General features: G+C 44.4%; 1 protein-coding gene across 1 annotated transcript in view; it reads left to right on the top strand.

The window, feature by feature from the left end:
- The first annotated feature begins 6203 nt into the window (after positions 1 to 6203).
- Positions 6204 to 13204, top strand: part of LOC138801291 (N-formyl peptide receptor 3-like) — a 41022-nt gene continuing 34021 nt past the window's right edge. The window contains exon 1 of the mRNA XM_069983934.1: positions 6204 to 6235. The gene's annotated coding sequence lies outside the window, so the exon portion shown is untranslated. The remainder of the gene's footprint in view (positions 6236 to 13204) is intronic.

Here is a 13204-nt window from a genome sequence, read left to right as displayed (position 1 = left end):
TTTCCGCTTACATCTGGGCTTCCTGCAGCTTTCAGGACTAACCAGACTGTAAGTGCCGGTCGCTGCACAACTAATACATTGGGCTGTTAAACATCTGACTGGCGTTAATGTGTCCGCTACTGCTGCGAATCAGGAAAGTGTTCTGTTTGCTTACATTGTTGATCCTGAATTCAGTTCTGCAAGAATTAGCCTGTTGTCATCCATTACTTTGGTAGGCTTAAAGGGGTACTCCAACAATTTTCCTTCTTTCAAATAAACTGGTTTCAGAAAGTTATACAGATTTGTAGTTTACTTTATAAGGGTACTCTGGAGATTTTTTTTAAAATCAATTTAAAAATCTCACTTTTCCCATACTTATCAGCTGCCGTATGTCCTGCAGGAAGTGGTGTATTCTTTCCAGTCTGACACAGTGCTCTCTGCTGACACCTCTGTCCATGTCAGGAACTGTCCAGAGCAGTAGCAAATCCTAGGCCTATACCTGCCATCAAATTTGAATAAAATCCTACAGCTGATTCCAGCAAGTTTCGGGAGATACACTAATCTCTACGTAGAACAAAATGCTTATGTTTACTATAAAACAATATTATAACTTTTATGTTTTCGCTTTATGTTGGTCATGCGTGAGTGTTATATTAGTCATTGTATAGCACATTATTTTTGCATTGTATGATGCTTTTTTTAGGTTCTGTAGACCGGCGTACGAGTCCCCTTTCCCCCCAATGGATTCACTAAGAGGTGCATGGCTCTTAGTGAATCTGGGCATGCACCCGACCCTGCGCCTGGCGTACCAACCCTCACAGCAGGTGTAGATTGAATCATGAGCAGGCGTAAATCACGATAAATGGGGCGTAGAGTGAGGCCATGCCTTCTCCCTGCCTTGCCAACCCCCAAGGACCCTCTGCCTGCCCATGGGGTGAGCTGGGGATACGGCAGGCATATGCCCCTCCTTCCTGGCGTACTCCCCACTCGGCTCTTTGATAAATGTCCCCCTCTATGTTGTGTGCATGGTTGGGATTTTATCGTCCTGCTATCTTTTTGCTGATGCTCAGTATCACTGCTAACCACATCTTGGTAGGACCGCACTGATTTCATTTCCTCTATCCCACAGAGGAATAGGCCACGTGATCCCAATAAGCTCTGTGATGGAAAGAAGTGCTTAGCTGCTCCCAGACAGATTCAATTACATGCCCCAAATTCTGTTTGTAGGAACAATCATCCTATAACATGAAGGCACAGATTTCTTTTTAACACTTGCATTGCTGACGTGCATAGGAAAACACCGGCTGACTATCACGTTCTAGGATACTCCATAACAACTCTCTTGGGTTATTATTTTAACATGAATATCCCTCCTTGTCTCCCAGTTAGAGAGGGACTTAGAAGCTAACTGCATAATGTTTCATATTGTCTACACATCGAGCTCAACAATACAACTAAATGCAGTATGCTTCCTTTAGAGTAGGGAACCTTGTCCCTCCAGCTGTTGCAAAACTACAACTCCTATCATGCCCAGACAGCTAAAGCTTTGGCTGTCTAGGCATGATGGAAGTTGTAGTTTTGCAACAGCTGGAGAGCCGAATCACTGCCGCCGTCCCTGAAGCCGGCCCCCCTCTGCCGCTACATAACTGTGCTCAGCCGCGATTGGCTGAGCACAGTTATGCTCAGCCAAAGGCAGCTGAGCATCTGATGACGCAGCAGAAGGCGGCCGGCACAAGGGACGGTCGGAGCGGTTTGGCCGTCCGTCCGAAGATGACGTCTTGGCACTAGATGGCGGACATGCGTGACACGGATCAGGTAATGTATAATGCACCACACTTCCGGGTACACGGGCGGGGGTGGTGAGACACGGGAAGGGGGCGATTCACAGACATAACATACATTACAAAGTTGTATAACTTTGTAATGTGTGTTATTCTGTGAATAATTGTTTACCGCCGCACTACCCCTTTAATTACAAGTTTCTGACACTAGCTGATTTGAAAGAATTTTTTTCTTTGCTGAACTACCCCTTTTAAAAGTATGTCAATAACAATAAATCAGATGATTGGTCTCCAACAAGTACACAGTTTCTAGTACGCTCTATCTGCCCCTGTGTATAATTCAATTAAAAGGCTATCTTATTGAATATATTCCTTAATATATTATAATCCTTTAAATTGTTAGCCTAATATCTGCTGGCGATTTCACGTCAAATCATAACTTTATTAGGTTTAACTACTTTGCATTATATTCAAGTACAAACAGCCTAATAACCCATTAGCGCAACTGGGCATCTGCAAATGAAGTCAATTAGATCAAATGATCTGCACACGAGCTGCTCCTGGATAGTTCCCAGCCTTTCTATTTTTTTCTGGAGTATAGTTACTTGATTTATGGAAAATGTGCTGTAAATGCGGTTCAGGGTTTATAAATAAGAACAGATTTATATAGTAACACCTGAAGGCCGGTCGGCGTTTATATTGTAAATCTATAATCAGGTTGAGTAAAAAGTGAATTATAACATTTAAGAGGCTCTGTTGCAAAAATATCAGCTAGTGCCAGAAAGTGTCAGAGATTTTTAATTTACTTCTATAAAAAAAATCTCCAGTTTCTAGTACTTATCAGCTGCTGTATGTCCTGCAGGAAGTGGTGTATTCTTTCCAGTCTGACACAGTGCTCTTTGCTGCCACCTCTGTCCATGTCAGGGACTCTGCAGAGCAGTAGCAAATCCCCATAGAAAACCTATTCTACTGTCCAGACTGTCACACAGCACCAAAACCTGCACTCCGTGGTCTCTTCTGGCAGAAGGCCACAGTATGAGTATCTTCAATCAGGATTCTTATGGAGTCAAGCCATCCTGGCAGAGTAATGTTACTACTTAGACAAGGCCCCTAGGCAGCCCCTTAGCCTACCCAAGTCAAGTCTAACTAAGCTAAGCCTAACTTAAACTACCAAGTCCAAAGTAAACAAAAGCTTTCCACACTTATATGCCTCAAGTACCCAGTCTAACTATTCTGTGTTGTCCACAAGGAGAATGGACTGTTGTTCCCTGTCTTTTGTATTTTTGCTCCGTATTGCCAAAAGCTCTGTATTGTATTGCACTGAATACAGAGAGAGAACTGTAAACTGTTCTTTGTGGTTAAGCACTGGACTCTGTGATTACTTAGCACCTGCACTTTCACTGGTTCTAACTTTACAAAGCCTAGTGTCCGTGGGCATACTATGGTGTCCCACCACGGGTGTTTCTTGTCTGAACCTGTTGCAAAAGCCTTATACTCTAAAGTAAGGTGATGATGAGGTTGTATATGAGTCTCACCACCAGATGTCAGTGTTCTATGTATAACCTTGTATGTGTATATTGTACAGCTGTAGTCACTATAGGGTTACTGGTTTTGTTATGTGATTGTGTGGACCAGTGGAGATGCTTCTTTCCTTTCTACCTATCTCTATTCTCCTTTCTCTGCACACTCTCTTCTCCACCACTCACAGGGACCCTTACACACCCTGTAGGAAGTAGTCACTTGGAGAGAGGAAGTGTAGCGTCAGTTTCCCTCTAATTCTCTGAGGAGTAGAACACACACAGAACAGGCATCCCTGCTGAACTTAGCCAGGGCCTGGCTCTGCCAGGTTCCCTGTCCAGGACAGACCAGCTGTGTCAGTAGTCTGACACATGTATATCACCCCGGCCCATGTTGTGAACCTCTCTTAACAGTGCAGGGCGGTATCCTAGGACAGAGGAACTGACCTGGATAGAGCAAAGCAACTGTAACCAAGGTCTATATACTCTATCTTGCAATGCAGGTAAAACTGGGACACCCTCAAAAACTTTGCTTTGCCCCGGTAACTTAGTCTGGGGCTTGTGTCACCCTCGTAGGAATGGAAAATCAGTAAAACCACTTTATTTATTCTACTGGAACTTAGTGTTCATTGCACCAGCACCTACACATACCGGCTACACAGTCCTTGGGTTACTCTCCCCTTTCTGTGGGTGGCGGTACCGACACTCCGGGTGGATCATCTTTCCACTCCATACCACTGTGACAAGAGCCCAAGGGACTCATCACAACCTGACAGGTCACCGACCATTGGGGGACAATATAGCCAGCCATAACATAAAAGCAGGTGTAACACCATACCTGTCTGCTGAACTAGCACTGGCGTCACGACAATATTTTACCTCAAGACAAAAGCCACATCACCAAAGAAAGGCAATTGCTGTAGGAGAAATCTAGTTCTGCTGTCTTTGACTCATACAGTATATGAACCAATCTCATTTTACAGATAATACTAATACTTTACCTGAACCAAGCTTAGAACATAACTGGTGTTAGAAAGTTATACAAATTTGTAATTTACTTCTATTTAAAAATCTTAAAAATCTAAAAAAATAAGTCCTCCAGTACTTATCAGCTGCTGTATGTTCTGCAGGAAGTGGTGTATTCATTTCAGTCTGACAAAGTGCTTTCTGCTGCCAACTCTGTCCATGTCAGGAACTGTCCAGAGCAGGACACTTTCTGACTGATCGTTTATTTAGGTTTAAACCTAAACTCATCAGGCACCGACAGCGCATCACTGCGTGGAATGGCTAAGTATGGCGGGCGTCCTACGATTTCACAAGCACCATACTTTACCTAAGCATGTTGCAAGTCTTCTCCTGCGCTCCTTCTTCCTCCTGGTCCCGCGTGCAGCAGCAGCTTCGGTGCGGCCTGTCTTAGCGTACAGACCACTCTGCCAACCACTGGTCAGGACCTCCGCGGCCAGTGATTGGCTGAGCGGTCTGTCAGCTAAGACAGCCTGCACTGAAGCTGCTGCTGCACGCGGGACCAGGAGGAAGAAGGAGCGCAGGAGAAGACCTGCAACATGTGTAGGTAATGTATGGTGTTTAACAAGGGCTGCAAGGACATCGGTAATGATGTCCCTGCAGCCCCCGCTAAACGATTATCAAGCCGTGTAATAGGCCCATAATGCTATCTAAGGCTGCATTCACACGTTCCGGGAAATTGTCCGTGCTCACGGATCCGGACTGTTTTGCACGGATCACGGAGGTAGCTACCGGACCACAATCACGGACCGGGAAAATCACTGAACGTGTAAATGCAGCCTTAGTCTAATGCTATCCTGAGGATATACCTGAGTCTAATGCTATCTAAGTCTAATGCTATCCTGAGGATATACCTGAGTCTAATGCTATCCTGAGGATATACCTGAGTCTAATGCTATCTAAGTCTAATGCTATCCTGAGGATATACCTGAGTCTAATGTTAAGTCTAATGCTATCCTGAGGATATACCTGAGTCTAATGCTAAGTCTAATGCTATCCTGAGGATATACCTGAGTCTAATGCTATCCTGAGGATATACCTGAGTCTAATGCTATCCTGAGGATATACCTGAGTCTAATGCTAAGTCTAATGCTATCTAAGTCTAATGCTATCCTGAGGATATACCTGAGTCTAATGCTATCTAAGTCTAATGCTATCCTGAGGATATACCTGAGTCTAATGCTAAGTCTAATGCTATCTAAGTCTAATGCTATCCTGAGGATATACCTGAGTCTAATGCTATCTCAGGGTCCGTTTACACAGACAGATTTATCTGACAGATTTTTGAAGCCAAAGCAGGAATGGATCTGAAAAGAGGAGAAATCAATCTTTCCTTTATGACCAGTTCTTTTTTTATAGTCTGTTCCTGGCTTTGGCTTCAAAAATCTGTCAGATAAATCTGTCTGTGTAAACGCACCATAAGTCTAATGCTATCTAAGTCTAATGCTATCCTGAGTGATCTCGGGCTGTTATCTCATCAGGTTCTCAGGTGAGAGATTGATGTTTATCCAAATATTTACAGGCATTGTAACCCCAACTTCCCATTATCACATGATATACGAGTAGTCGGCAACAACAACCGCTCACTTTGCGGCTTTTTTCCATTTCTCCCTGTGCCCACATCCATCTGTGTATCTTACCTCTGACCTTCTCATGGTGGTAAATATGTTTTTGTAGTATTTCAGCCGGCAGGCGTTATGAGTCCGGCTACCATCCCTTAATGACATACACTTAATATTGAAATATTGAGTAAAACCGAACAGATTGAGTTAGTCCATTAAGCAGGCCTCATCAGCTAAATGTCTCAGCGGAAATAGCTGATATTTCTAATAGACTTATTTGTGCTTCTGGATCGTAAACCACAGAGGGAGAGATAATGTGCTCATAGGATTCATCAGGAGCGGCAGATAACAGGGAACAGCTCCAGGAGAGCAGGTAAAAAATGAATTGCTGTCTGTCTGTATATTATGGTGTATGTATATTTAATGTGAGTGAAATATGGGCGAGAGATTTGAGAGTTGTTAGTGAGTCCCCAGAGTCCACCTAATTTTATATATATATATATATATATATATATATATATATATATATATATATATATATATGGGTTATTATAATAGAGGTGAGGTGAGTGGTCAAGTTTCTTATTACATCCTAAGATATAACTTTAGGATATTCTTTCAATACAGAATAAACATTTCCTATACTATAGAACTTTACTATATCAGTACTAAGATTATGTTGAGCTACGCTAATGGACAGAATCATCTTTGTTACACTTGTACTTGCTTTATGATTTGCTTAAGAAAAGTACAGGAGCAGTAGTCTGTTAACAGTACAGATGTAGCAGAGCTGATTTTTTTTATTTTAGTTTGTAGTTGTTTTTTTAAATTACTTTTTTTGCATTTTAACAGCAAGTTATCAGTTATACCAAGTGACAAAGTTAGCTCTGCTACATCTGAATCAGTGGTATACCTCTTTAAATGCTTACTACAAGTAATTGTTATAAAGCTTGCCATAATGTGCGTGATGCAGTTAAAATGATATTACTAAGTCGATGTAACATAGTAGATATAGCTCAAATATACATTGCTACATTAAAGGGGTACTCCAGTGATTTTTTTGTCCTCTTTAAAATTAACTGATGTCAGAAAGTGACAGAGATGTGTAAATGACTTCTATTAAAAAATCTCCAGTCTTCCAGCGCTTATCAGCTGCTGTATGTCATAGACATAAATATACAGAACATACAGCAGCTGATAAGTACTGGATGTCCTGTGTATTTATGTCTATGACATACAGCAGCTGATAAGTACTAGAAGACTAGATATTTTTTATAAAAGTAAATTACACATCTCTGTCACTTTCTGACACCAGATGATTTGAAAGAAAATAATTTTTGCTGGAGTTGCCCTTTAAGGGTATGCTCACACAGCGTTTTTGAGACGAAAATATGGCTGGAAATAAGTAACATGATGATTATTTACAGTTCTAATGATAATACGCCTGTATTTTTGCCTCAAAAAACGTTGTGTGAACGTACGCTGAAGCTATTGTGCAGGTGTCGTGCTGTGATGATGAACGTTTGTAATAATTCTATAGGCAAGAGAGATTGTCAATGATTCACAGGAAAAGACATTCACGCAAAGGATTCAGCCTTTATGGTCTTGTATTGTGTGTGTGTATATGTAGGGATATGGATATTCGGCTTGGAATGTCTTGAACTTAATTTGTGCTGTATAAAATATTAGTAATTCTCTATTATTGTGGTTTAAATAGCCGGACCCAATGTTACACCTGTAAGGGGCGCTGAGCTGGTAGCACCAGTTCTAGGCATAGAAATAATAATGCACCCCTCCCTTCCCTGTCCTTACATGGTTAATAATGGCCAGATTTGTCTGTAGTGGAGCAAAAAGCATAAGCTGAAGTACTCCATTGGATCTTGTTCAGTGTACTTAGCTAATCTTGAGAGGTTAGCTTCGCCCAGTTGTTTAAGCCTGGGACTTGTACTGCCAAACCTGACACTTTCTGGACTTGTTTGGCATAAGACGGTCTCCTTCTCCTATCTCCTTATCCTAACCGTGAGTCTGAGAGTCTTTCTACACAAAGTCACCACAAACCATCCAGGCAGAGCACTGTACTACTTAGGCAAGGTCCTCAAGACAGCCCCCTAACCTACTCAACTCAGCTACACTTTCTCACCTACTTAGGGCCCTATTCCACAGGAAGATTATCGTTCAGATTATCGTTAAGTCTCTCGAATCTAAATGATACTCGTTCGGTTGAATAGCAGTTAACGATTACCGACCGAACGAGAAATCGTCGATCGTTTAATAAGACCTGGAGCTATTTTTATCGTTGCTTGTTCGCAAATCGTTCGCATTGAATAAGACGTTGTTCGGTCGTTCGCAGTAGTGACAAACGCAATAGCGACGACAAGATGACCGCAAGAATGATCACAAGTAACGATTATCGTTCCATGTAAATGGGTGAACGATTTCAGCTCTTTCCCAATAGCGGTCGTTTGTATCGTTTATCGTTAACGATTATGAGAACAATAATCGTCCCGTGGAATAGGGCCCTTAACTCAGCTATTTTTCTCAATCTACTATATCAACCTCAAGCACCCAAGCTACACACTCTGTGTTGTCCATCAAGAGACAGGACATTGTTACGTTCCATCTTCTTCTTTTGCACTCACTCACTGAAGACGTTAAGTAAAGTTATATTCTTGTTTAAGTGCTGGACTCTGGGCTCATTATTACTCGTCGCACCTGCACCCACACATTGTGCTACCCTTATAAAGCCCAGTGCCAGTGTGTCTGGGGTTGGGTATCACCACTCCTGGCTCCTGTGACAAGTGCCCAAGCAAGAACACCACCTAACCCACTGCTGTTACAGCATAGCAACCTTGCACCATGGCACTATTTTTGCAGTATCCCACCTCTGACAAATGTACAGTACTCTTGTACTGCCCTAAAATAGTGACAGAACTTAGCTAGGTGACCTACCTTAAAGAGACTCTGTCAGTAGGTTTATACTGTCCTATCTCGGGGTAGCATAAACTAGTGACAGAGAAGCTGAATAGAATGATATATCACTTACATTGTTCTGTGCTACTGATTCAAAGATATCCTCCTGAATAACATGGACAATAAGCAGTCCTCTCCATTATGTGTGTGAGCCAAGTAGTCCTGGATATTCATGAGAAGCAGAAAACTCCGCCCACAGCTGCTGATTGGCAGTTATCTATCCATGCTGTGTGTAGGAAGTCAACTGTCAATCTGCAGCTGGAGGGCGGGGGAAGGGTGTGGCAGGAATCCTATTCTCCTGCATATTAGGAGAACGGCTGATCAGAAGTAATACACCGATCTGTTCAGCATTTCTGTCACTAGTTAATTTAAGACAGCATGAACCTAGTGACAGATTCCCTTTAAGCAGGTCCCACTATGACTCTGTGTTTGCTGTGCATACACTTGTGAGACTCTGACTTCTGTTTTTAAGCTATCTCCTTTGGGCCCACAGCTACTGATAAAGGAACACAGACTCCCCAGGCACTCCTTGTGGTCTCAACCACACGGCTTACTAACTTTGCTGTTTACAGCTTTATATAATATATGGTACCATAAAAGCTTGTAGTGGTAGTTGCTGACATTGTTAGTGTGCATTAGATTCAGATAGTGGAAAGCACATTACCACAAAATATTGAGCAGCGTGAAACATAACAATACAAACTAGTGGAGGCAAGTACAGGCCAATAACAGTTCACTCCACACTCCGCTCTGCCATGTCATTGTCTCCTGTATTGTTTTTAGTTATATTTAGTTGCTGGCTGTAGTATTGGTTTTTGCTGGAGAATTTGAATCATGTGAAGTTCTTGTTGTTTTTAAATGTTGGTGTTGCTCCTGTGATATTATGTGCCACGGGTAATGTTTATCTGCCAAGAATGGTCTGTGTTTTCTGTCTTGTCAGTACCTGGTGTAGTTAATATCTAGTTTGTGGATACTTCATTTTTGGCTTACTTCTATAACAGTACTTATGTTGTATTGTGTTGTCCTGGTATATGGGATATCTGTTTATTACTTCCCGCATCCTGGTGCTATAACCGTCATCTGCCAGGGTACTGCAGCTCGGATTCCATTGTAGTAAATGGGAGCTAAGCTACAGTACAGCCACTATACAGGAAAGCAGCAGATGGATTTTCTGGTTTCATTCATAGTGTACATCTGGCTTTGATGGTTTTGCAGGTGAGAATAGTAATGTGTGTGGTGTGTTCTACTGACTGATATGTGTAGTGAGAGTGATAGATGTATTGTTGATAGTAAATGTCCTTTGTATGAGTTTAAAAATTTCTAGGATACCAGCCCTTTCTTCTGGGTGCCTTGCGTAGTCTGGCCTCTCCCCATTGACCTGTCTGGTACGGGTGACCCCGCCAGGAGTACTACTCCTACCAGCTTAGCTCATTGGATCACCAAGGCACACAAGCTCCCTCACCACGTGAAGGTGAAGGCACCATGAGCGAGCCCCTCCACCCTAACCCGATTACCCATCCTAACCAATAATTTACCTGTCCTTTGTTTAAAAACCCCCCTAACTCTGACCTTCCTGGCGCCCTTCCTAGCCCAGGCCCGTCCCAGCCACCTAACGTTGACCCTCCTAATGCCCTTCCCAGCCCTTGCCCACCCCAGCCCCCTAACGCTGACCCTCCTGTCGCCCTTCCCAACCCAGGCCCATCTCAGCCCCCTAATGTTATCCCTTCTGGTGCCCTTCCCAGCCCCCAAATGTTATCCCTTCTGGTACCCTTCCCAGCCCAGGCCCGCCCCAGCCCCCTAATGTTATCCCTTCTGGTGCCCTTTCCAGCCTTGGCCCGCCCAAGCCCCCTAATGTTATCCCTTCTGGTGCCCTTCACAGCCCCCTAATGTTATCCCTTCTGGTGCCCCTCCCAGCCCCCTAATGTTATCCCTTCTGGTGCCCCTCCCAGCCCCCTAATGTTATCCCTTCTGATGCCCTTCCCAGCCGCCTAATGTTGAGTGAGGAGCTGGTGCACTACTGTACTATAATTGATGGATTTATTGAACATTTCTTGTTTTAAAGTACAGGCAAAAGCCTGTACTTTAAAGTATCAGCGGTGGTGGGGTATTACTTACGTTTTGCCACTAGATGTCGCTAGTATATGTACTGTATGCCTAAGTATTGCACAGCTGTGGTGTCTAAAGGGTTATTGGTTCTGTGATCTGAGCACCAATGAGAGCTCTTTCTCTTTTCTACCTATCTCTATCCTTTTCTTTTCCTTGCACTTGCTTCTCGCTCATTCACAGCACATGTTACATATGCTGTAGGAAGTTGTCACATGGGGAGAGGAAGTGTAGCCACACCTTAGTGAGTCTTACTTTGGATTCTGTAGAGGACGGATGCAAACAAGAACTCTCCCTACATCAGTCAAGCTGGGCCCAGGTCCCTTACACAACAAGTCCAGTGTAGTCTTAGCTGTGATAGTGGACAGACGCACATGGGGACAGACACTCGTTTCTTGAAAGCAGCACTTCTACACGCTATGCAGTGCTGAACACGCACTTAAAGAGGACAAGTCAGGGATGATCTCAGCCCACACCGAGAACAAGTCAGGACAGTATTCTAAAGAGATAGGAACTGATCCAGATAGAGAAAAGTTGCTAGAAGCCTACGTACTCTATCTCGCAGTGCAGGTGTCACCAGGAAACCTTGGCCACTCTGCTCATTCCAGGTAACAGGGTCTGAGGCTTGTGTCAGCCTCTAGGATCGGTCACCCGACACTGGTGGGCAAAAGGTGGTGCGAAGACCAAAAGAGTCAAAACACGAGCACAACTATTCTCTCTACTCTCAAGTATTCTACTTATTGTACTTCTCAAGTTCCAGCAGAGCACAGTACTACTTCGGGTTGGGACTCGCTCGACATCCTCCTCTCTACTTCTGTCCAGGGGCGGTCTTGGCATTTCTGGGGCCCCAAGCGAAGTTATGTCTAGGGCCCCCCCCCTTTGACACACGTTCCAAAACAATAGACCGCTGTGTGTTGCTCCCAGTAGTATATACCCCTTGTGCGCTACCGCCAGTAATATATACTCCTTGTGTGCTGCCCCCAATAGTATATACCCCTTGTGTCCTGCCCCCAGTAGTATATACCCCTTGTTTGCTTCCCCCAGTAGTATATATAGACCCCTGTGTGTTCCCCCAGTTATATATAGCCCCCCCGTGTGCTCCCCCAAAAGTATATAGACCTCCTGTGTGCTGCCCCAGTTGTATATAGACCCCCTGTGTGCTGCCCCCAGTTGTATATACCCCCTGTGTGCTCCCCCACTAGTATAAAGGCCCCCTGTGTGCTCCCCCACTTGGATATAGACCTCCTGTGTGTTCCCCCACTTGGATATAGACCCCTGTGTGCTCCTCCAGTAGTATATAAACCCCCTGTGTGGTTCCCCCAGTAGTATATAGACCCCCTGTGTGCCCCACCAGTATTATATAGACCCCTTGTGTGCTGCCCCAGTAGTATACAGACCCCTGTGTGCTCCCCCAGTTATATATAGACCACCTGTGTGCCTCACAAGTAGTGTATAGACCCCCTGTATGTTCCCCCAGTAGTATATAGACCCCCTGTGTGCCCCACCAGTAGTATATAGACCCCTGTGTGCTCCCCCAGTAGTATATAGCCCCCCTGTGTGCTCCCCCACTTGGATATAGACCTCCTGTGTGCTCTCCAAGTTGTATATAGACCCCATTCTGCTGCCCCAAGTAGTATATAGACCCCCTGTGTGCTGCCCCCAGTAGTATATAGACCCCTCTGTGAAGCCCCAGTACAGTAGTCTATAGCCCCCCTGTTTGCTCCCCCTGTTTGCTCCCCCTGTTATATAGCCCCCCTGTGTGCTCCCCCCATTTATATAGACTCCCGATGTGTGCTCCCCCAGTTAAACAGACCCCTGTGTGCTCCCCTCCCATATAGTATATAACACAATAAAACAAACACTTCTACTCAACTTCTACAAACATACTCATCTAGGTCCGGGCGTCTCCTCTTCTCTTCACTCTTGTGGCCACAGAAAGGGTTTTCCCTGCGATCACAAGAGGCCGCACTCCTCTTCTCCTGGCGCCGATACTCCAGTGATGTCACTGGAGCGCCAGCACCACAAGGACAAAGCTGCCACTTGTGACCACAGGGAAAACCCTTCCTACGGCCACAAGAGTGAGTGACAGGAAGGGGGCCAATGTCTCCCGCCCTGTCAGTGCTGCTGCATGTAACTATGAGCGCTCATTACGAGTGCTTATAGTTACAGTTCAGATGGCAGCAGCGAGCGCAGCAGCGGCCCTGTCCAGCGGTCTTGAGCACAAGAGCGGGTTGTGGGGGCCCCCCTGGATGTTGGGGGCCCCAAGCGA

Source organism: Dendropsophus ebraccatus, chromosome 9 (genome assembly GCF_027789765.1).
Source record: "Dendropsophus ebraccatus isolate aDenEbr1 chromosome 9, aDenEbr1.pat, whole genome shotgun sequence".
Lineage (NCBI taxonomy): Eukaryota > Metazoa > Chordata > Amphibia > Anura > Hylidae > Dendropsophus > Dendropsophus ebraccatus.
The sequence above is the reverse complement of the archived record's forward strand: the minus strand, read 5'-3'. Positions and strand labels throughout refer to the sequence as shown.